We start from the raw sequence: 22762 nt of genomic DNA, 5'->3' as shown, positions 1-22762 counted from the left end.
CAAAAATAGCTTTGAAAATATATGTTATATCAACTCCAAAAATTAATGGGTTATATTTATATATATTTTCTTGTTTATCTATTTATCTTTGACGTATATTAAATAACATATAACAATTGCTCATGGTTGCCACAACTACTATATTGCATTGTACTTTAACTTTATGTTATGTAGCTAACCCTTGATTTCTCCTTTTATGTTCTGCATAATTTTCAGTTTTTTTTACTAATGTAATTTTTACATTTGTTGTGTGTGGAATTGTGGTAGCTGAACCACAATATTGGATCCAAGGGTTCTTTTTTGGGGTTTGGTTTCTTGGTTATTTATCTGATTGTCTTTGTTTTATGGTTATTGTTTTTGTTCTATTATATGTTTTGCTCTTCTTTTTTTTAGTTTGAGTTTCCATCAGCATTTTATATAGCATCATAAAAAAACCATTGCATTAGTATTACTGTTATTTACACAAAATAACAAACCATGTTCTAGGGTCCTCTTTTTTCTCAATGACGTGTCAGTAGCACATATTGAGGTATCATACATTGTCAATGAAATTTTAGGATATTTATCAAAACATGACTGGCATTTTTGCTGAACTTTACTAGATTTATGCTGTTCAAGGTCAGTATCCATTTGCATTGTTTATGAGTTGCACTATATTTTATTTGAGTTCCGTATCAATTTGGTTTTTTTATTGGTTGCAGGTTCGACCCAAGGAATTCTATGTTGGAGTGGTCCATTCTATTTATTGACAACTTGAACCGAAGGTCTGAAATTCTTACTGCTGTTTTCCTTTTGAAACTTAATAATTTATTTGACTTCAATTTAAGTGATAGTTATCTTGTATGATGAATTGTTTGAAGTGGATCAATGGAGTTTGTTGTTCCCCCAACAGACTCATCTGTATTTTTCTCGATTTCTGTGAACTTCTCTGCTACTAATACATTCAGTGACTTGAAGGTCTGTCCTTATTTGACTTCAGTTGATTAGTGAATAATACTGTAAAGTTTGGCAAAAATGCAAATTGATACCACTAGTAATTTTGTTAACTTTGAACTTCTCTTTTGCAGGTTGTGAATGTCTTGCCCCAGAAAGGTGGAGCTCCACCGAAGTTCGGTCAAAGAACGCAGTGATGTAGGCTAAACTTGTATGTATAGATTGTATTTATGTTAATTGATGTTTGAGTCAATTTATCTGTAAGTTTTGTTTTGTTTGACTGCTTAAATAGGTTTTATTATATAAAACTAAGCTTTGCTTAACCTGTGCATAATAATTGTTTGATGGAATGCTTCAGTGAGACATATGAGTAAATTGAGTTATTATTATAGCTTTTTTTTAATCAGGTTTTTTTATGGGGTGTGTATAGATGATCAAGATGATGTATGATCCCTTCTGCCCACTCTAATAATGTACCTCTACCTCTATCCATTACCGTTAGTAGCCATTTATGTAGCAATAGAGGTGTAAGATATATAAATTATATACGTGTATGCCCTGCCCTGCCCTACCTGTATAATACATAATCAAGATGAAGAATATGCATTCTTGTTATTTCCTTCATCTTCACAAGTTAGTTTTAATCTGTGTTTAGGGACTGTAAACTTTCATTAAGGGGTTGTGAATGGTTTAATATGATAAGGCTTGAATTTTGGGCTTGAATCTGTCTTTTGCTTTCATTAGCCTTTTTATCTCCATTTTCTTATTGTAACTTTTGTCCTCTGTTCTCTGTGTAGCTAGTTGCATATATAACTTTCTTATTGCTGTCTTTGGTTTAGTTTAGTTTGCTGTTCACTTTACTTGATTGTTTATGTGATACTCATGGTCTTTGACAGCAAAAGCAAAAGTAATATTATCACCCCAAGATAAGAAAATACCAGCAAAAGCAAAACTCAGTAGTGTTACATAGAAAGTTTAGAAATATTATCACCCCAAGATAAGAAAATACCAGGGAAAGAGATTTTAAAAAGAGAAAAGCCCCTCCATTAAACTTCCCATAACCTAACTCTAAACACATCTCCCACTTCCAACTTAGAAAGAAAGAGAAACTTTGGGAGAATAATAGGAATAGCATGGGCTGTATAAAGGACCTCTAACAACCATATTCACATTCTACTTGTTAATTTGGATGCCATACTTGATGCCCTGTTGGTTACCTGTCACAGAGAGAATTTTGCCAAAGCTATTTACACATCAATGCTATGTTTGTATTGAACTTTACAGAAAGGAATTAACCTTGCTAGGTCTTTAGAGAAGAAATAAATGGGGATAGAAGTTAGTACAAACTGTATGAATTGTTTCTTCATATTGGTTCTTCTTATGGAATATAGGGTGATAAATTAGTTAGTATGAATTGTCCTTTCCCTTTCTTTTTCTACTGAGTTGCATAGGTCTGGTTTCCTTTACTCTCAAATGTGATAAGTTTCAATTCTTGTATTTAATGACCTTCTTTGTTTTATTTTTCCTCAGAAATTAGTTTCTCTCTATGTTCTTTGTTCTTTTTGTTTTTCTTGATCTATATTATTTTTTTATGGGAGTGATTTTAGTAACAATAAGAAACTATAGTGGGTCCATTCAGGTGGAAATTATATTAAATGGTTAATTGGCCCTGTTAAAGCTCTATTACATTATTGTGATGAAGCTTTTGATGAATTATATTATTTTTATGTCTCGCCACCTGACTTAAGAAAGTTTCACTCACATTTCACTGAATTTTACTTCTACAAGAGTTGTTGCTGTTCTTTTACTTTTAGCTGTTGCTCTTCTTTGTGTGTACGAACTTTGTGCTGTGTATGTTACAGCTGGTTCAGCAATTGCGTATCAGCAATTGCCTTAGCAATTAACCTGCTCTTTATATGTAGAATGGTGTTTAATGGTACAAGCAGTTCTCTTGTCTGGAGTTTTGGTCATTTGTTTCTATGTTTTCTACTTTTGCAGTAGCAATTGAATCTTGTTGTTCTATGCTTTTTATGTGTTGATAATTGAGTAACACTTTTATTTTTTGAACAGGTCAGTACGTCAGATTTGTCTTTCTACATTTATGCTTCGTACTTTCTAGAAATTTCATGATCTTCCTATGCATGCAGGTTCAGAGTTTTTCTCTGTTTATGGCTTCCTAGGATTGGATCTTTAAATTAATGCTCTTTAAATTAATGCATGCAGGTTCTGATTTTTTCTCTGTATTTCTTGTTTAATTTTAGAGGGAAGAAGCAGTATGAACCACCTAGGTACATGACAATAAAGACTGCCATTGAGCAGCTCCTGGAAGTTGTGCAAGTAAAAGTAGAATCTGGTAATGATAACTACTACTATTACTCTATAACTCACTCATGTCTTAACTTTGAATTTCAAAGAACTAAATCAGACTTAGTTTATCAATTAACATTGAATGTTGTTGTATTATGTTGCATTGCAGTCTGCAATGAAGACACAGAGTGTGTTGGTTTTGCTAGAATTGGAAGTGAAGATCAGATCATTATGGCTGGTACAATGAAGCAACTTCAATTGCATGTTTTTTTCCTATCAAATAGTACTGTAGGAGTGTGCAACTACTCAAATTTTGACGTGTTATTATGTAAAAATTTAAACTCTTCAATATTTTGTGCTGAAAGTAGTAACTTTTCAATATGTTGAATATTTAAGACTACTTGAATACTTAAAGAACATTTTGTTGTTGATGACAGTGTTGAATGTTTTAAACTAATTTGTGGATTGTTAATACAATGTTGAATGCTTTTTACTTTTTGTTATTTGAAAATCAAGTTCATTTGATGATGCTAGTATATATTAGAAAGCTAATTTTAATTATATAAATAAAAAATAAAAATATAATAGAATAAATTAGTGTTATATAAATGAATATATAATGAGAATTTAAACTTATCTAAATATTAAAATAATATGAAAAATGTGTTATAATATCTATTACAATAACACTTTTTATAAGTAAAGAATTATGTTATGTAAACTTCATTATATAACACAAAAAATGTGTTATACTAAAGTGTAGTATAACACAAATTTATAAGTGTTGAAATGTGTTATATAATCGACTATAAATAATATAATTAAACACTTATCTATTTATTAAAATAACAAAGAAAGTGTGTTATCGTTGACAGTATAATAACACATCTGTATAACATGATAAAGTGTTATGTAAAGTACCTTGACCTACGATAACATAGTCGGTCTTAACACATCAAAAAGTATTATGGTATGTTTTGATAACACATTTTTGGTGTTATTAAAAACATTTTTTCTTGTAGTGACTAGACATAGTAGGCCATTGTTTCAAAAAACAGGGATGGATTGCCTGGATGGAAAGGTAGATTTAGCTATCATAAATTCTGCAGTTCTCATTCTCATTCCCAAAGTTAAAGAACATGTGTCTATCAGCGTATTCTGACTACTAAGTCTGTGCAATGTTTATACAAATTTATATTAATGTAACACCCTAACTTTTCTTAATCATAATACCAAGAATCAGCATTGAAACATAAAATATAAATGTTGCTCTTTTATTGAAAAATAACAAAAAATAAATGGATTCCAATTTTTGCAATAAAGAGATTTTCTTTAAAAAAAAATGAATACAGCAACATTTAATTTAAATAAATAAAATGCTAATAAAGAAATCAAAATCATAAACCCCAAATTTTTTCAAGCAGCCGAATACATCAACAACTAATTAGGTCTAACTCGCCACTGACCATTCTATCATTTAATTACCTTGATCTGCACAAGGATACTATAAGGAGTGAGCATCTAAGCCCAGTAAGAAAAATGCATACATAAACAATTCATAACATCATAAGTCTATATAATTCCATAGTAACACTATTCTAATAAAGATAACTATTTCATATAAAACCATAAATATTCCAAGTCATAATCATACATTATTGGTCATATTCATATAGGTCATAATTATAATATCTAATAACAAATCAGGCAAGAGAAGATAAATTGCTTATAAAAGAGTTGGCATTCAAGCTCCGGACATCACTTAGGTTCAGCAACACTTATCTTATTGTACTTGAAATGTTACACTCATACATTCACTTAATATCATAATCTGCATCTATCTAATTTTCCTTACCTTGAGGGTGGAGAAAGAGAAGAAAAAGAGATTGTTCGAAAGTGCTAATGGATCTCGCCCAAATCTTATACATAACATTAAAGATTAATATTAAAGTCTATAATAATAACCAAATTTTCAAAATCTAAACCTTATAAAAGTCATGCCTTCACCCTAGAACAAAATATCAAGACTTCCAAAAATACTGAGCCTTCACAACAACGTCTATCCTCTACACAAATAGAGTTTGATCTTGACAAACTTATGGTATTTCGGCTATATCAAAGGTTGGGTGGCTTGATGTGTTTCGGCTATGTAGGGAAATTATAGTGGCAATGGTATTTTGAAGCTTTGTAAGAAAATAGAGGAAGCAAAATGTTATCACTACTAATGCTATAGTGATTTTGGCTATAAGGAAATAATAATGAGCAAAAGAAGAAACTTTGGGAGAGAGTAATTTTTTAAAATGAGAGCACTTGAAGCTTTCTTTTTGTGTGAAGAATGAAGACGTGAATGACTCTATTTATAGGCTCTAAACCCAAACCTTCTTCCTTATTCCTCTCCACACATACTCACTTGATGCCACACATACTCAAATGCATCAACTTGTAGTCAAACTCCCCACTATTCTCTCCACAAAGTCTCTCACGCCTACACCTAGGTGTTTTAAAAATTTAAAATGCTCAAACAAGCTTCAACTATCACCTATTTTTTGTATATATTATTTGAATCTCACAACCTAGTATTTTAGTCTCCCCTTAGCAAGCTTAGATTGACACATAGTTCCATATGTTCAAAACTAGTCCATCATTGCCTATTTCAAGCTTTCGATGCCAACTAGCTTGATCTTCAATCAAGTAAGACTTGGTTCTTCTATGTAAGCTTTTCCACCTATTTATTTATTTATGAAAAATTATAAATAACTTAAGCTATAGAGGATTTCGGCCAAACCTAGTATATTTTAATAATTGAGACTTCAATTAATGTCACATGTATACATCTATCATCAAATAACATGCGTACATATTTTATAAATTTTTATTTTCTTAAAGAATACTATATACTAATTTAATCATAAGCTTCTAATTCCCATAAGATAAATATCCTCCATAAATACTTAATCATACTTAATTTTGAAGGCTTTGTGTTGGGCAGCTGTAGAATATTTTGTGCTGAAAGTAGTAACTTTTCAATATGTTGAATATTTAAGACTACTTGAATACTTAAAGAACATTTTGTTGTTGATGACAGTGTTGAATGTTTTAAACTAATTTGTGGATTGTTAATACAGTGTTGAATGTTTTTACTTTTTGTTATTTGAAAATCAAGTTCATTTGATGATGCTAGTATATATTAGAAAGCTAATTTTAATTATATAAATAAAAAAATAAAAATATAATACAATATATTAGTGTTATATAAATGAATATATAATGATAATTTAAACTTATCTAAATATTAAAATAATACAAAAAATGTGTTATAATATCTATTACAATAACACTTTTTATAAGTAAAGAATTTTGTTATGCAAACTTCATTATATAACACAAAAAATGTGTTATACTAAATTGTAGTATAACACAAATTTATAAGTATTGAAATGTGTTATATAAATGACTATAAATAATATAATTAAACACTTATCTATTTATTAAAATAACACAGAAAGTGTGTTATCGTTGACAGTATAATAACACATCTGTATAACAATGATAAAGTGTTATGTAACGTACCCTAACCTACGATAACATAGTCAGTCTTAACACGTCAAAAAGTGTTATGGTATGTTTTGATAACACATTTTTGGTTTTGTTAAAAGCATTTTTTCTTGTAGTGGATATACCGCCACATAGGGGCGATATATCGCCCTATATTATTTTTTATTTATTTTTAATTTTTTAAAACAAGCTTTGACTCCTTAGACCTACCTCTGAACGATTTCACCGAGTCTTCAGCCTCTGATTGACGAATATTCAATTATTTTCAATTTTATTCATTATTTTTATTCAAAGCCAAAAAGAAGACATTTATTCCTAGAACTCTATAAATAGGACCAAGTACCTTGCCCTTCCACTCACTCTTTAGCTGTGATCAGATTCCAAGGTGCTAGTACTACCATAGAGTGATAAACACTTGGGTTGGGAAAAAGCTTTCCCATTCTTAAGCTTTATAAAATATTTGGGAAGTGAGGTTTAGTGTATTTCGGTATTGGAGTTAGACCAATCCATAAGGTCAACTAAGGTACTCTTATTCTTTAAGTTGAATTCTTTAAAACTCTTTAGTTTTCTTTAGTCCTTTTATTCAGATCCTATCTTTTGATACTTGTTTTTTACTAAGCTATTGAAATTTAAAGATCTTCCTTGGTAAGTTTTGCTTTGAAGGTTTAGTTTCCACAATTTTTCCTTACTCTTTAGAAAAACTCACCATTTTTATTGCTGGTTTTAGAAGTGTTCCAAGTCCCGCATTTGTTCTCAATTATTCCGGTGTTGGTAAGGAAAGTAGGATAGTTTTTATATGCTTGTATGTTATGATTATGCTATAATATGTTATGTTATGATATGTTATAGTATATATGTTTTGTGGCTTATAGTTGCTTAAATAGCAAACTCCAACACTTTTATGTTCTTGGGGCTTATAGTTGCTTAGTTAGTAAACCTCATTGTATTTAGGTTTATATTTGATTAGCTAGCAAACCCCAATAGTCACCATGTACAAGGGTTATAGTTGAGATATATGTTTTATAGTGTATGTTTTGTTATGATCTTATGTTTACGTTTGATGTTATATATATGTTGGTAGATTTTTCTTGATGGGCATTAGGCTCATTCCTTTTTCTTTTTAGTGTGATGCAGGAAAAATAGATACAAAGGCAGAAGGATTCTTGGAAGCTTGGTGTGTGTGTTGAGGTGAATGGAGTGGATGGGCTGCGTGTCGATTCGAGGACGACGTTATTTTTTGTTAGTCTCTTTAAATTACTTTTTTATTTATTTTTCTGCATATAGCTTTGTAAACAGTTTCATTTAAAGATATTATTTTAAAACAATGAGCTCATTTATGTATTACAACTATTATTTTTAAGTTTTCAATAAAGTTATGAATTTTCTCACGTATGTTCTCTTCAAAGTAGTGGTTATGTCTAGTAGGTTTAATGGTCCAAAGTCTAAGAATAGTCGGGTCATTACAGTGAGGTCAGCTAGTCATCTCGTTATTAGCTCAATTCCATGACTTCGTAATATCTTGTTGTAGGGGTTGTGTTATTCTCCTAAGTACCGACACATTTCTGTAACTCCGTCTACTAAGTGCATCTGCCACTACGTTGGTTTTTCTCGAGTGATATAATATCTCACAATCATAGTCTTTCACTAGCTCCAGCCACCTTCTTTGCCTCATATTGAGTTGTTTATGCATAAAGAAGTATTTTAAGCTCTTGTGGTCCGTATATATTTCACACCTCTCTTTGTACAGGTAATGTCTCCAAATCTTTAGTGCAAAAACCACAGCTGCCAGTTTTAAGTCATGTGTTGGATATCTTTGCTCATATTCTTTTAGCTGTCTTGAGGCATAGGCAACCACTCTTCCATTTTTCATCAACACGCATCTTAGTCCTTGTTTTGATGCGTCACAATATATTCCAAACTTGTCCTTATCATTCAGGAGGCATAGAAGTGGTACTATTATGAGCTTGTCTTTTAAAGTCTATAAGCTTTCTTCACATTTTACGTCCATGTGAATTTCCAATGTTTCCTTATTAAATTTGTTAAGGATGTAGCTATTTTAGATAACCCTTCAACAAATCATCTGTAATACCCTACTAGGCCCAGAATACTCCTCACCTTAGTGGCGCTCTTGGGCTTGGGCCAATCCTTAACTGCTTCTATCTTAGTCGGGTCTACTTCTACACCATTCTTAGACACATTGTCACCTAGAAAGGCCACCTTTTCTAACTAGAATTCATATTTCTTAAATTTGGCATATAATTGGTGGTTCTTAAGTCGTTCTAGCGTCAGTCACATGTGCTCCTCATGCTTGGCTTTTGTTTTTTAGTAGATCAATATGTCGTCTATGAACATTACCACAAACTTATCCAAGTACTCCTTAAAATCTTGGTTCATAAGATTCATGAACGCTGATGGTGCGTTTGTTAAGCCAAATGACATTACTAAAAGTTTGTAGTGTCCATATCTTGTCCTAAAAGCCGTCTTTGGAATGCCTTCTTCCTGTGCCCTTAGTTGGTGATACCCAGACCGCAAATCTATATTTTAAAATACTGTGGATCCTTGTAGTTGATCCAAGTGATTGTCTATGCAAGGCAAAGGGTATCTTTTTTTATCGTCACCTTGTTTAGTTCTCGATAGTCGATGCACATCCTCATGTTCCCATACTTCTTCTTGACGAAAAGTATTGGTGCACCCCAATGCGAATTGCTAGGTCAGATGACACCCTTGTCCAATAACTCTTGTAGCTGTATCTTTAACTCCTTAAATTTGGTAAGCGCAATTTGATAGGGAGCCTTCAAGATTGGTGCAGTCTCTGGTGCCAACTATTTCAATCTCAATTTCCTATTTAGAGGTAATCCTGGTAGATCTTTTGCAAACACCTCAAGGAATTCACAAACAATAAGGACGTTCTTTGGTTCAAGTTGCGTCTCTCATGACTTATCCACCATGTGTGGCTAGAAATTCTTGGCATCCGCTACTTATCAACTTTTGAGCTTTGAGAATCGAGATTAAGAGTATGCGAGTTCGAGAAACGTCTCCTTTGTAATTTAACTGCCCTCTGACTTCTATTTTAAAATTTACTGTCTTATTCTTACAATATTTTTTCACTCTGTTCTTTTCCATCCAATCCATTCCCAATATTATGTCATAATCCTTATGGTCTAGTTCGATCAAGTCTATCAGTAACTCTCTACCTTCAACTTTAACTACCAATCCACACACTCCTCTACTACGTAGCATGACCTCCCCCGAGGGTAATTCTGTAACAAACTTATCGCTAAATAGTTCGTAAGGTTTATCTAAGCTATCCATCATTTTCATAAATACAAAGGAATTCATATCTCCTAAATCAAATAGAGCATTGCGTAGTTTACCAGAGATAGTGATCTGCCCTGTTACCACTGTATTATTGGTTTCCTCCTGACACCTTATAAGAGCAAAAGCTTTGGCTGACACAAGCTTGACGTCTTTCTTCGGGTCCTTCAACTTTAGGCAGTCTTTTTACAACGCCCTAATTTCTCATAGATTACCGAGAACATAGCGTTGGGTCATAATCGTAAATATTGCTCTTTTATTTAATAAAAGCTTAAAAATAAATACATGGATCCATGGTTTTATAAAAATAAAATTATTGCCATTAACAAAAAAAATGGGCAACATTTAAATAAAACTTCAAAATAAACTTTCTTTAATAAAAATAAATAAATAGGCCCGCTTGATCTTCCTCGACTATATGGTCCCCACGAGTACATCACGAAGCTCTTAGGTTCCACTCGCCACTAGCCTTTCTATCCTTAATTGCCTGAAATAATAACATCATAAGGAGTGAGCTTCTAAGCCTAGTAAGGAAAATACAAACAAGGGTTAGTCATATAATCAAACATAACATATATTCACAAAAGTCATACTACACAAACCTCTAGATCATATCATAACTTAAGTCATAATTCTAAATCATAATCTAAGTCATAAATCATGAATCATACTCTAAGTCATAGGTCATTAGTCATAAGTCATAAATCATAGATCATAAATCATAGGTCATAAATCATAATCATAACTATAATAACAATTCAGATATAATAAAAAGATAAGTGTTTATACAGGGGTGGCTATTAAGCCCCGGACAAAAGTCTGTCATACACCAGACATAGGTCTATCATCAAGTTTTGGCAACCGAGCGTATCGAACATAGTCTGTCATACATCATTGGACACCTTAGGTCCATACACACTGTAGTGCACCAAATTTTTTTTTTAGATTATTAAAATTTTGCGATTTATTTTATTTAAATGTTAAGTGTGATGAATTTTTTTATTTAAATGTTGTTTATTTTATTTAGTTGTTGTTTGTTTTATTTGATGTTTTGTTATTCTATTTTATTGTTAGAATTGTTTTGTATAATCTTTTTGAATTTAAATTTGTTAATTGTTTGTTTGGTTATTTATTTTAATAAGTGAATAATTGTGTAACATGTTTATTTTACTATTAGTGTTACATTTTAAATAAGTGTGACAATTGATGTGATTATGTGAGATTTGGTTGAATGCACTAAGGTGCATGGTAGATAGTGATGCACCCTAGTGATTTGGTGTTTGCAAGTATATGGCAATAAGATGCACATGTATGGATTTTCTACACATTTTATAATTTCCTTTTATTTGATATAATTGAGTTATTTAAATTAATTAAAAGAAAAAAAATAAAAAGGGAAATGGGAAGCGATGAACGGTTTGGGTAGGAAAAGGAAATGGTTTATTTCCATTATATTTTTCAATCAATTAAGAGATGATTTTGGGGAATTTTAGCACATATTGGGTAGGGAAAATTTCACCATTTTAATTCAAATAAATCAATCTTTATTATAAAGGATTTTAGGCTTAATTGGATGAGTTAATTAGGGAAATTACCATCATTTTAGTAATGGATTTAAATGGGAATTAAAAAGGGGTTATGGAGAAAAATAGGCCATTTGGCCGTGGCTTAGAGAGAGGATAGAGAGAGAGGGAGTGGCGTGAGGTGGCTGCCATTTCTAGAGAGAAGGGAAGAAGAAGAAAGGAAGAAGAAGAATAAAAAGGGTTCAAGCTAGGGTAAGGTTTTTGGTTGTTTTCCTTATGATTAATCTAGTACTTTGATTGGGTTGTCTCTAACCTTGTTCATCTTCTTCTCCATCTTGATTATTCAAAATATACAACCCCTAGGGTTTGAGCAAGGAGGTTATTGGATCCTTGATTGGATTGGATTCTTGATTTTCTATCAAGAAGAGGTATTGAAATCCCTCCCTAAATTTTGTGATTATTGGTTTTGATGAATAGATTATTAGAGGGATTAAGGTTAAAAGGGGATTTATGTTTTGGGTAGGAAAAATGGGTACTTTGTGTTCTTGATATCTTGTTGATAATGAGTTGTTTCATTTGCATGACGGGTATTATGGTTTGATGTATAAAAGGGTTATGATGTTGATTTTCTATGTATAATGATTAGTGGTAATTTATGAATGCAAATATGGGGTTTCGGCCTAGGCATACTTAAGGATCATCTTATATTTTGTTTGATGTTTTATGATTTTCAATATATTAGATCCATGTTTTAGGACCTATGTAATTTGGGTAAAATGATAATTGGAAATCTTTCTATTTGGATCCATGAAATTTTGATAGGATGCATGTGATATTGTGAATGAATAAATTATAAGATGCATGAAAATAATGATAGAAACATGTTAGGTTAATATAAAGGCATATGTGACTATGGTGTTTATGAATTAATGTATGTTATTCTGATTGTTAGTGTTTTGTTGGATTTCATGTGTAGATTCAATGAAATAGAAAAATGGTTTTTAAAAGATTTCATGTGAATATGTGTTAGTAATACTCTTAGAATTATTCAATAATAAGAGCATGATGAGATTTTGGACATGTATGATTTTATGTGAAATTTTGAGATAAAAGATGAATTTCATGAGAAATTAAGCTTGCTGTTTTTTGTAAATAATTGGGTAAAAGTTTGATAATAAAAAATGATTTGCTTGCATAAGTAATGTCCATGATGTTATGTTAATTTTATGAAATTAAAAAGGGTATTTTAAGTCACAATAAAATGATATTTTACTCAAATAAATACCAACAGAATTTTTATTGTATTTTTAGAAAAATATGAGGTTTTAAATTGAATATGGTGATTTTTAAAGATAAAAATGGTTGCAATAATTTTTGTATAAAAATGTGAAGTGTTGCAATAAAATGAATTTGATGAGTATTTGAAATAAAATTAATACCCTAAATTACGGTAATATTAAAAGTGGTATTTTAATATGGTATGAATGCATAATTTTATAAGTTATGATTTTTCTTTATTTTGATTGAGAAAAATATTTAGAATCAATTTATTTGTGATTTTTAAAGAAATTAATTAGTGGCTGAAAGTTTGGTTTGAAAAGTTAAAAATGATTATTTAATTGTCACATATGGGTTTATGTTATATAAAACTAAGCCTTAAGTAATTTAAATAAAATATATTTTCCCACACTTAAAAATATATTTTTTCTCACATCCTTTATGTAACACAATTAACCAATATCAAATTTGATTTTTCTAAAGAAACATATTAATCATAGGTATTTTAATTAAATTCCAAGCTTGTGTTATTTCTTTGTAATTTGAGAATAATAAATGAAATTGTCACATATTTTACTTTTTTTTAAGCTAAATTAAATTATTTTATAAAATAAAATAATGTTTTGAGAAATTTAATCAACCTAGAAATTTTAAGAAAAATAAAGCATGTTATAAGTCTATTAATTTTAAAACGATAAAAGTAAGATATGTAGAATTATTGTTTTTAAAATGTCACAATTACGCAATGTTCCCACGTATGCATGTTACATGCAAATTCACTTTTACGTCCAAAATTATGTCTATTATTCAACCATGTGGTTTTTATAGAAAGATCATGCATGTAAAATAGGTAAAATGAGCATTATTCTTGTATGGCTTAATGTGTAGTTAAGCGTAATTGCATGTTATGTGTAACTCTTATTATGTGTGCATGGCCCATGCACACATGAGTTGTATGAAAGGGGAAAAATAGTAATTTTATGAACCTAAGAAATGTTGTTTTGGTTATGGTATAGGCTCGTTGAGAGGTTATGAAATTTCTTAGCCCGGACCTGAGGTAAGGAAGTTAGATAGATTCTATGATTTTATGCTATGAATGGTAAGACTGTTGTATGAATGAATCGTTATGAATTATGAATGCCATAATGTGATGATATGTGGCTTGTATGAATATGATATGTTTATGAATGGATGTTAGCGTGATGAACGCGACACATCAAATGAGTTACTAAGGATATAAAGACGTAACTCCTATGTTTATGAATGGATGTTAGCGTGATGAGTGCGACACGTCAAATGGGTTGCTAAGGATATAAAGACGCAACCCGAGTTACAAAGAATATAAAGACGTAACTCCTAGGGCGGACGCACTGAGGTTATTCAAGGACCAGAGACTCTTGTTTACCTCATAGAGTGACATGGACAAGTTAGCGGGCCATGTTCACCATGAATGTTGTATGAATATGCTATGATGTTATGTTACGATAATGTTATGATATGCTATGATGATATGTTACGATAATGTTATGATATGCTATGATGTTATGCTACGATAATGTTATGATATGCTATGATGATATGTTACGATAATGTTATGATATGCTATGATGTTATGTTACGATAATGTTATGATATGCTATGATGTCATGATGTTTAAGATGAATGATAGTGTTTGTATTTGTTGTGTCCTTACTTGCTTTTTGTTTGTACTTCCTTACTGGGCTTTTAGCTCACCCCCTTACTTTCCTTCTAGGTAGCAAATAGGATTTCTCTGTGGCACGCGTGGTGACGTGAGGAGTTCTATCGTCGTAGGGTGTATGGCATGGGGTATCCTATGGATGGAATAAACGATCACTTTAGGACGCCATTTTAATTATGTTATGTTTTAAGAGACTTTCTAAATTATCAGTGGGACTTAATTATTTAATTTTGTTTCTTTTGAACTTTGCATAAAAACTCATATTTTCTTTTTAAACTAATGGGCCCAACTTGCATTGTTTTAAGCAAGTCCCCATTAAGACCTTTATAAAAGTGGTTTTTCTTTATGGACCAATGATATGTGAATGTTTTATTAAGTACTAGTCTAGGGAGTTCTTTACACACACTTACCCCTTTATTGTACCTGAAATGTTAGATCATACAAACATAATCTATATAACTAAGTCATAATACTAAACTACCTAATTTTCCTTACCAAAAACCAGAATATTGGAGACAAGAGTGGGATTGGGACTTCTAAAACCAAACATAAAGAATGGTGAGTTTCTAAATAAAAGAGAAGAAAAGAAAACTAAACCATCAAAGAAGAAACTTATCAAAAAGAACCTTAAATTAAAGAACTTAAACACCTAACCATCAAAACCATAAACAGAAGTAAGGATGTGAAAGAAACTTAAGGAAAACTAAGGAATCATAAAGAATAGAACTTATGAATTGTATTACCTTGGATAAACTAGAAGCGTTCTACACCTCAATATCGAAATCACACTATATCTCACTACCCAAGTGTTTATAAAGCTTAAGATGATAAAGCTTTTGTCCCAAAACCCTAGTGTTTCTCTCAAAAATAATCTAAGCAGCTTGGAGGCTCTAAACTGTGCTTGAAGAATGAATAAAATGGCTGAGTGAAGGGTCCTATTTATAGAGTTCAAGGAGTGAACCTATCTCCTTTTAAAACTCGGTCAAAAATGTTCAGAGGCAAGTTAAGAGGTTAAGGGTTGTTTCAAGCTCGGATTCTATGAGGATTCAAAATAGGCCACTGTAGCCGATATATCGCCTAGGGTAGGTGATATATCGCCCCTACCAGCATATCAAAGGTTTATGGTTTCGTTCGTGCAAAGTCGACGTGTTTTCCGTATCTTCCGTAGGCGATATATCGACCTCTAAGATGCAATATATCGACATAAGTAGATATTTTAAACATGTTTTTGCACTAATTTAGGATAATTTGAATTGATTAAACAACTCTGACTGAGTCAAAATTCGATCCTAACAATTTCTGAAAGGTTCTAGAGCTTCTAGATTCTTCTCTTATTAAACTATTCATTTAAAATGCTTAAATCCTGAAATAAACAGGATTGTGACAAGTGTCATGCTCTTAAAATTCTATCTAAACCTTAGGTTATAATAAATAATATTCTATGTCCAATAATATTAATAAAACCTTATGTTATAATTAATATTTTTAAACTATATGTTAAACTTATAAAATCCATAACTATTGCTATGAGTATCCAATTAAATCCCGGCTTGAACCAATATCTGCTAAAACTAACACACTATAAGCTATTACTATCTACTACTACTTCTATCTAACTATGAAAAATTTCAGGATGCTACACCTTTTTCATGTGTCCTTCTTGACCACAGTAAAGCAACCCTTGGTCTTGTATCTGCACTCTACTTGGTGCTTCTTCTTGCAGGTAGGGCATTGGGGATATTCAACATAGGGTTTCTTATTCTCATTGCCTTCTTGTGTAATCATTCCTTTCTAATCGGCCCCTTGATTTTTACCACCGACGTGTTTTCGTTTATGGTCCTTCTGTTCATTGATACTCTTTTTGGCGTCTCTTCTTGTTAGGATTAATGCCCTAAAAGCATGTAAAGACATTTTATTGGTTTTAAATAAAAGTACAATTTTATTATATTTGAATGTTATAATTATTGTTTGAATTAATTATATAATAATATCAAAAAAATTCCCTATTCATTCATGAGAATATGATTTTGTATTAGTACGAGAGAATTAAGATCATATATAGTGAATAAAATAGTCAGTAACATATTAAAGTAAGGAATCTTTAATGAATGGCTACTAGTACAGTTTGCTAACCATATGAGATGCAAGTAATCTAGATTCAGATTATTGGTGTGGATAGATATCTTAGTAAAAGTGTTGTATATAATAGAGATTATATATGATAGGACCAATGAGAATTAATTATTGTTATAAACTTGTCGTTTGACGTAAAGATTCAATTCTTGTCATAACAGATGATCATTTGTAGATCAATCTAAATCCTGAGTATTCATGAACTCTTGTTTATGTTTATTGGATCTTTTGATTCACTCGTTAAGCTCTCTTAGAATAATGAGGCTAATGACTTTTGTTTTGGATATTCAATATCATGGATGGCTTGGAACATGAATTACAATATTAGAATCCATGCTTTCCTAATGGAACGAATATTGGTTCCCTTAAGGGTCGATTCTGGAGCTGAATAGTTATTGAGCTCGAATCTATACTTAGATTATAGATTAATTATTCGCTAGTGAATTAATGGTACTTAAGGATCAAGAGGTAATTAGAAGGTCAAAACGATAATTTTGACCAGCTCTAATTAACGAACCAATAATGGAGGACAGAATTACATATATTGATTATATCAATAGAGTACTAGAGAAAACTTTGTAAATATAATTATATAAATACTTAGAGTGCAATTCCATATTTATAGTGGAGTAATCATGGAATTAATAAATAAGATTATTATATTAAAGAGTTTAATTAATAATCTACTTTATTGGAGCTTCATATTATAGGTCCATGGTCCCCAGATCACCTCTATTCTATACTGTCAAGGGTAAGGATGTCAAAATAAAGATTTGTTAAGAGAAAGGACTAAGTTGTAAAGGAATTAATTTTTCAGGTCAAGGAAATAATTATTTGATAATTATGGGTAATTGATTAATTGTGAACTAATTAATTATTTAACTATATAGTTTTATTTTGAAAAACTATATGTTAAAATTAATATTAATCTTGTTCGACCACGCGGGCCCAAGCCCTCACACGACACCAGAGGCGAACGACGACACCGGAGGCCAGCTCTTCTTGTCCTCTTCCCTGTGTGCGGCCAAGCCTTCTTCTTCCCTGCATGAGACCAGCTAGCTTCGGCCAGTTCAACAACGACGGTTTCGGTCTAAGAACATTGGAAGGGTTCGATTACGAATCTATTTTGGGGCAGTGCTGCGAAATGCCTGTTGGGTACGTCCAGATTCCGGTGGGGATCGCGGGTCCGTTGTTGCTCGATGGGTTCGAGTATTTGGTGCCGATGGCGACTACGGAGGGTTGTTTGATTGGGAGTACAAATAGAGGTTGCAAGGCTATCCATTTGTCTGGTAAGGCTACCAGCGTGTTGTTGAGGGACGGCATGACTAGAGCACCGATTGTGAGGTTTAATTCCGCCAAGAGAGCTTCCGAGTTGAAGTTCTTCTTGGAGGACCCTGAAAATTTCGAGACACTTTCCATCATCTTTAACAAGTTAGTCTATTCTTCATAAATATCATATGTATATATGTAAAGTTTTATCTATTGTTTGTGGTTTTGGTGATTGAAATTTTAACACGGAGAATGATATCATGTTTTTTTTTCTTTCTCTAATTTAATATAAATTTGAGTAATAAAGCATGAAACTGAATCTGAGGATCCAAAAGTATTAAAAGTAAATAAAGAAAGAAAGAAAGAAAGAATAGCAAAATCACGTAAAGGTTGAATCTTTAGTCAATATACAGCCGTGAAGTTTCTTTCAAATGTCAGATTCATCGAATAGTAATGAATATTATATTTGAACCATTTGTCTTATTGGGTTTTGGTCATCGTCTCTAGGTCTAGTAGATTTTCCAGGCTCCAGGCTATTCAGTGCGCGATTGCTGGAAAGAATGTGTATATCAGATTTACCTGCAGCACGGGAGACGCCATGGGGATGAACATGGTTTCAAAAGGAGTTCAGAATGTTCTTGATTTCCTTCAAAACGACTTTGATGACATGGATGTTATTGGCATATCTGGTTAGTTTTTTTTTTGGATTATTATATTTATATTTTTAGACCATTTAGTCACTTTTCTTTCTTGTGAACTTGTCAATTTTTTCTTCAACCTGAGTTGTTGCTGTTGTTCCTTTTTTCAGTTATGTGCAGTAATACACCCCCTATATTCATATCCCTTGAAGATGAACTCAAGGAAAATCAAACATTTAAATAATCAAATAATGAAATAGTTTAATTTGGCAATAAGTTTCAAGACAATTATTTTATTTGATTGCTATTTTGGCTTGTATCCATTCATTTATTAGAGAATTGAACTGTGTCTTTTATTTTATTAGATAAAATAGAAGTGAATAGAATATCTGAGTAGTATCTGCTCAAGCTTTTATTTATTAGGCTAACTTTTTATGTACTAAGGAAGGATTATGTAGAAAATTTTATTTATTAGATTCACCATGCCTATTTACTTGAAATAGAAAAATTAATATGAAAAACTCAATGTAAAGTTGAAAAAGAGTTGAGGTTCAGCCAATCATTTTGTTTACAAGAGAGCATAAACATTTATTTTTGTAATGGGTTTTGTGCATTAAGTTGGGATCAGATTGTATACTAGTTTTTTGTAATGAATCCACTTATGCTTGTTTGTTTTTATTGAATAGCCGTTACCACTGGTTTTCTGAGGCCATAATTTTATAAATTCAAGGGTGAAAAGTGGAAACTTTCCAATAAGATAACAATATATGTATATATTGTTAGACAATGTAATATTACATGATTAGTTTTCTGTTTCTGGTTTGTTAGTTTTGTTAGCTTCAGTTGTATTCAGTTAGACTGTTACAACTTCCATCTATTTCTATGTTGTGTATTGCTACTGTTGTAAAGTTCTATATATAAATAAGATTTGCCTGAGTCTCAAAATCTTCTTTAGAGCTACTTTTTCTCCATTTACATTCTTGAATTAACTGCTACCACCCTATGCTAATTTGTCTGGTTTGCTTTGCTTTTATCTTATCCACCCATGGGCATTTTGAGTTTTTCAACTTTTTTTTTATCGAAAAAAGGAGTATATTAAAAACACATAAACAAATTACAACTGCCATATTTGAAACACCACCAAACTTACAACAAACTCAAAACAGAGACTAAAATATAAGCCAAATCATAAACTCCTAACTAACTCAGCAACTGATCAATTCTTAGCCAAACATTGTTGACTCAAATAGCCAAAAAATCTAGCTTTCAAACTCAAACTTATCATTTTAACTAAACTTATCATTGCACCAGATGCCATAAAAGGCCACCCTCCAATAAAATAAGAAGTGTTTTTTTAGGTTCTCCATATAAACATATACATATATTAGTCTATATATATCCAGAACAATCCAACTGGAATGAAGAACTGACTTTCTCCCTCAAAGAACCTAATGGAGTTTTGAATTTGGTAAGTTCCCAAGATTTTGTATTTGTAGCTATCCAAATATGCCACATAGTTTCAATTTCAAGATATAATTTAGTTTGGCACTCATCTCTGCTATGTTATATCCTGAAATTGTATTTTGTTTAGCCATTCTGAAGTTGCATATTGTTCAAGTCTTTGCATAACTATGTTTTAGATGGACGTCAATTGTGTACAAACTTATTTTTCTTGCGTTCATTAGTCTGAACTTGAAGTATTACAACTTTCTAATTGATAGCACAGTTCCAAAACCTTTATTTATTGTCCCTATATTCTTTTCTCACTGAATATGGGAGCTTCAGCTCTAACTTGTGAGTTTATGTAGCAAATGTTTCACCTTTTCCTTCCTCAAGCCAATTATTGGCTTTTGGCCTTTATCAATAGTTTCAGTTTTCACCTATTTTTTTAATCTTCTTCTCATGTATTCCTTTGAAGACATAATTAAGACTAGTATGTTATATGACCAAAGTGCTTTCTCCCCTTAGGAAGTGTTTGATAAAGACCTCTTGAAGACAGATGACAAAATGGGACATGCACAACTCAGCCTTCAACCATTTGTCTCTGCTACTAGACTCAGGCAGATTCTGCAGAACTTCAATGGCGAGACGGTGTTAAGGAAGGTTGTCCCAGATAGTGACAACTGTTTGGTCAGAGAAAGCTCCATCACTTGTGTCAATGGTAATGTTGAGAAAGCTCCATATTTCTTCTCTAGTTGTGAATGTTTCTTGCTTGCTGATTTGGAAAGCAGTTTTGTTCCATAATTAGAAGTTTCTACCAGTGCAATTTATTGGCTTGATTGCTTCTAGGGTACTAGGATTTTCTGAGGTCCCTTTTTTTAAAAAAAATATATGGATGTGGGTTATCTTAATACTAAATGGTATATACTAAATTTTGTGAACTTGTATAATTATTAATATTTATGTCATAGTAAGGTTTTCTAGTTAAAAGTAGATTTTAAGTCAGATTTTTCAATACTTACTTCAGTACTTTTAATTTGTTTTTGTCTCTCTTCATAGTTTGATGCTGCAAAATTAAGAAAGCTAAGACCAAGTTTCAAGCAGAACGAGGGCTCTGTTACTGCTGGCAATGCTTCAATCATAAGGTTCCCACCTCTCTCTTTCCCCCCGCCGCCAATGCTGAAAAAAAATTATTAACTTAGTGTGGTAATGCAATCAGATATATTGTTTCCTGTGCCTTCTGTTTAGAGGCTTGTACTATCTAAATACTCATTTACTTTCTTGTACATTTAAGCAACTGGTGTGCAACACTTATTGTAGTTTATGCTACAACAAAACTGGTTTATTTTCTATGGGCAACCTTTTTCTTATTTTTATGTGTGTGTGACTAGGCTTTCAGATTTTAACTTGCCTTAATATGGTTTGGTTTTTATCATGAATAGTGATGGTGCAGCTGCATTAGTTCTAGTGAGTGGAGAGAAGGCACTTCAACTTGGATTGCAAGTAATTGCAAAGATTAAGGGCTATGCTGATGCAGCTCAAGTACTCCAATGAATTGGCTTCCTAGTTCTGTTTTACTGTTGCTGAAACATAGCTCAGGTACTCTATATATATCTAGTGAACATGGTGCCTGGTGGTACACATGGGAAATTGTTGCTGTTGCCTTACATTGTGTTAAGTAGGATTATTATTTAGAGACTGGGATGAGGGTTATTATTAAGCCAAGTACTTGATAGAAGATGCTTATTTGATCCAAATGATACAGGCATTTAAGAGGCATAATGTTTTTTTTTTTTTTTGTAGGATGGAAGGAGCAATGTGCCAAGTACTCTCCTTACTCCACATACTTTGAGGGCAGACTCAGCTCTGCCATGCCCAACTCTGTGTACAACCAAAGTAACAACTCAGAAAATGGAAACCATTCGGTAGTTGGACAAACTGCAGAATCTCTTGCATCAAACGGTAAGCTCGAGGCATTTAAAGATCTTACCATCTGACTATGATGTTGAGGCTGATGTTCAGTTAAAACATTTTTAGAGTTGCAATCTCTTGTATTATTATCCCTTAATTTGGCTGAATTTCCTTCTGCAGAGGTTGCAACAATAATTGTTGGACAAGCCTAGTACTCTTCCATTTGATGAGGTATGTTTTTCTTACTATAAGTGCTACTTTTCAATTGCGTGTACTGCAGTCATTTTTTGACCAACTAGTGATTAAACCACAAACTTATTTGATGAACAGAAAGGCAAAATAAATTTATGTGATTATAATCTATATCATTATAATTGATATTGTAATTTGTTTCTGCTACTATATTTTCTTTTGTAAAACACTTGTGAGCAAGAATTTGTTGAAATTTGAGTGAAGGAGCTTCTTCCAAACTCTCACAGCCTTTAAGAAATAGACTCTTCAAATTAGCTTGAGATAAATCTGGCATATGAATCAAATTCTTTGAAAATCTGGAGAAAAAACATCATTGAAATCAATGCCTTCCCTTTGTGTGAACCCACAAGCAACAAGCCTAGCCTTGAATCTGCCTTTTTCAACCCCAGGAATTCCTTTTTTAATCTTGAAAATCCACTTACAGCTTACCAATCTAGAACCAGTAGGCCTTTTTACTAAACTCCATGTCTTATTGTCATATAGAGATTTCATCTCCTCATCCATGGCTG

The 22762-nt window shown here is 31.8% G+C and overlaps 3 long non-coding RNA genes across 4 annotated transcripts; all 3 read left to right on the top strand.

The window, feature by feature from the left end:
• Window positions 1-837: 837 nt before the first annotated feature.
• LOC133821261 (uncharacterized) lies at window positions 838-3280 on the top strand. The gene is made up of 3 exons (XR_009887420.1): window positions 838-957; window positions 1068-1144; window positions 3195-3280. It is a non-coding gene; the product is annotated as an uncharacterized LOC133821261 (long non-coding RNA).
• Window positions 3281-11846: 8566 nt separating this feature from the next.
• On the top strand, window positions 11847-14730 carry LOC133821260 (uncharacterized). The gene is made up of 3 exons (XR_009887419.1): window positions 11847-11885; window positions 11997-12061; window positions 14665-14730. It is a non-coding gene; the product is annotated as an uncharacterized LOC133821260 (long non-coding RNA).
• Window positions 14731-18076: 3346 nt separating this feature from the next.
• On the top strand, window positions 18077-22037 carry LOC133821259 (uncharacterized). Of its 2 annotated transcripts, XR_009887417.1 has the most exons (5): window positions 18077-18174; window positions 18520-18701; window positions 20619-20811; window positions 21150-21235; window positions 21894-22037. It is a non-coding gene; the product is annotated as an uncharacterized LOC133821259 (long non-coding RNA). The 2 variants fall into 2 exon arrangements; XR_009887418.1 differs by lacking the exons at window positions 18077-18174; window positions 18520-18701 and adding an exon at window positions 20001-20118.
• The last annotated feature ends 725 nt before the right edge of the window (window positions 22038-22762 follow it).

The sequence above is a fragment of the Humulus lupulus genome, chromosome 3 (genome assembly GCF_963169125.1).
Source record: "Humulus lupulus chromosome 3, drHumLupu1.1, whole genome shotgun sequence".
Taxonomy (NCBI): domain Eukaryota; kingdom Viridiplantae; phylum Streptophyta; class Magnoliopsida; order Rosales; family Cannabaceae; genus Humulus; species Humulus lupulus.
The sequence above is the reverse complement of the archived record's forward strand: the minus strand, read 5'-3'. Positions and strand labels throughout refer to the sequence as shown.